The sequence below is a fragment of the Colobus angolensis genome, unplaced genomic scaffold, assembly GCF_000951035.1.
Source record: "Colobus angolensis palliatus isolate OR3802 unplaced genomic scaffold, Cang.pa_1.0 Scaffold111, whole genome shotgun sequence".
NCBI lineage: Eukaryota > Metazoa > Chordata > Mammalia > Primates > Cercopithecidae > Colobus > Colobus angolensis.
Window position 1 is genome coordinate 1820861 of NW_012112142.1, and position 2200 is coordinate 1823060.

Below are 2200 nucleotides of genomic sequence, written 5' to 3' on the forward strand. Positions count from 1 at the left end.
ACAGAGTAAGAATCCTTCTCAAAAAAGAAAACTTCTTAAATTAGTGTAATGTTACATTTTGGTTTACTTCCTTACTTGATTTTTTCCTTACTTGATTTTTTAATAGTATAACAAATGAAATTCAGTAGGAGCTTTAATAAGTACTTCAAAAAGAAATCTCATATTTATTATAATGGGAAAGCCACAAGGGCCAGTACTCTTTATTTTAGGCACCAGATTATTAAAAAGTGTGATTAAAAGTGTGTTTTTTTATGTGTACACACACACACAGTGGGTTCCAGAGCAGTTCATGGCACTGCTTGGAGTGATCACACAGCTTTCTCTGTGGGCCTGTAATTTCATTTATGCCTGCAATGCCTTTATATTATAGCCCACATGCATTCTTGCCTTTGTCTAACAAGAGATTCTGCCCACTTCACTCTTCCTAAAGCAGAACAAGCATCCCACTCTTTCACCTGTAGCACCCAGGATTGTACTGCAGGCATATTCCCTTTCTTTTAGGAGTTTGGTTTTTCCATAAAGCACTACCCAGAAGGATCAGTCTCTTGGTTTCAGTGTCTTCTTGATGATTCTGTTACTAACTGATGGATCTCAGCCAAGTAGCAAGAAAACTGAACTGAGTTGCTATGAAGAATGTGGAGGAGAAAAAAAATCAGAGGTATCAAATTCTGGTTCTAGTTTCTTAGGAAGTTATATTTTATTTTTTTAGAGGTAATATTTTAATGTTAGATTTAAAAACCAGTGGTAGCCAGGCATGGTGGCTCACACCTGTAATCCCTGCACTTTGGGAAGCTGAGGTGGGCGGATCACTTGATGAAACCCCGTCTCTATCAAAAATACGAAAAAGCCAAGCATGGTGGCACACACCTGTAATCCCAGCTACTTGGGAGGCTGAGGCACGAGAATTGCTTGAACCCGGGAGGCGGAGGCTGCAGTGAGCCGAGATCATGCCACTGCACTCCAACCTGGGCAATAGAGCAAGAACTCCATCTCCAAAAAAAAAATAGAAAAGAAAAAATGGGCAGTATGTTTCTTTTGACAGTATTATATAGCCCACAAATCAGTAAAATGATAGCTCATTGGGTTATCTGCCTGTTTGCTATTACTTTGTTAAATATATTCTGGATTTTAACAGGTATACTAACATATAATGATGAGAAATATTGCCTGGATTTTAAGTAATACAACTTTTACAGACATTAGTAATAAATACAAATTTTTAAATTTATTCATCTGTTGTGTCATTGTCCCCAAGACCACCCACAGGGTTGATGATTCACTAGGAGGATTCACAGGACTCAACATATAGTTGTATTTATGGCTATTATTTATTATAGCAAAAGTGTAAGTGGTACAATCAGCAAAGAGAAAAGGCAAATGTGGTGAAGTCTGGAGGAAACCAGATGCAAGCTTCCAAGAGTCTTCTCCTGGTGGAGTCAGAGGACATACGTAACTCCTCCAGCAATGAGTTGTGACGACACATGTGAAATGTCAACCAGAGAAGCTCACTACTGATTCAGTGCCCAGGGTTTTTATTGGGGACTGGTTATGTAGGCACTCCTAGAAATGTTGGCACATAGCAAAATTCCAGATTTCCAGGAGGAAAGCAGATGTTCAGCATAAACCACGTATTCTGTTTTATCAGTTTTGAGGATGGCGAGAACTGTCCCAAAGTCCAAGTTCCTATATGCCAGTCGAGGACCAATCCTGTGGCTGGGTATGGTGGCTCATGCCTATAATCCCAGCACTTTGGGAGGCAGAGGCAAGTGGATCACCTGAGGTCCGGAGTTGAAGACCAGCCTGGCCAACATGGTGAAAACCCATCTCTACTAAAACTACAAAAATAAGCCCGGCATGGTAGCGTGTGCCTGGCTGATGCAGGAGAATCGCCTAAACCCGGGAGGTGGAGGTTGTAGTGAGCTGAAATGATGCCATTGCCCTCCAGCTTGGGCAACAAGAGCGAAACTCAAAAAAAGGGACCAATCTTGTAAGTAGGACTTCCTAGGGATGAAGTCTCAGGCCTGCTATGTTTACTTTTTCTGCACACTCGGAAACTGCATTAATAAGCTCTGAAATCCTGAGAAGGATATGCTGAGGAAGCAACTTTAATTATTATCCTGACAAAGCTCCAAGAACTGGTAGAAAATTGAATTCTAGGAGTTCGAGACCAGCCTGGCCAATATGGTGAAACTCCATCTGT

The 2200-nt window shown here is 41.0% G+C and overlaps 1 protein-coding gene across 1 annotated transcript in view; it reads left to right on the plus strand.

Annotated features, from left to right (window-relative positions):
• SH3D19 (SH3 domain containing 19) overlaps positions 1–2200 on the plus strand; it is a 75365-nt gene that overhangs the window by 29243 nt on the left and 43922 nt on the right. The window lies entirely within an intron of this gene.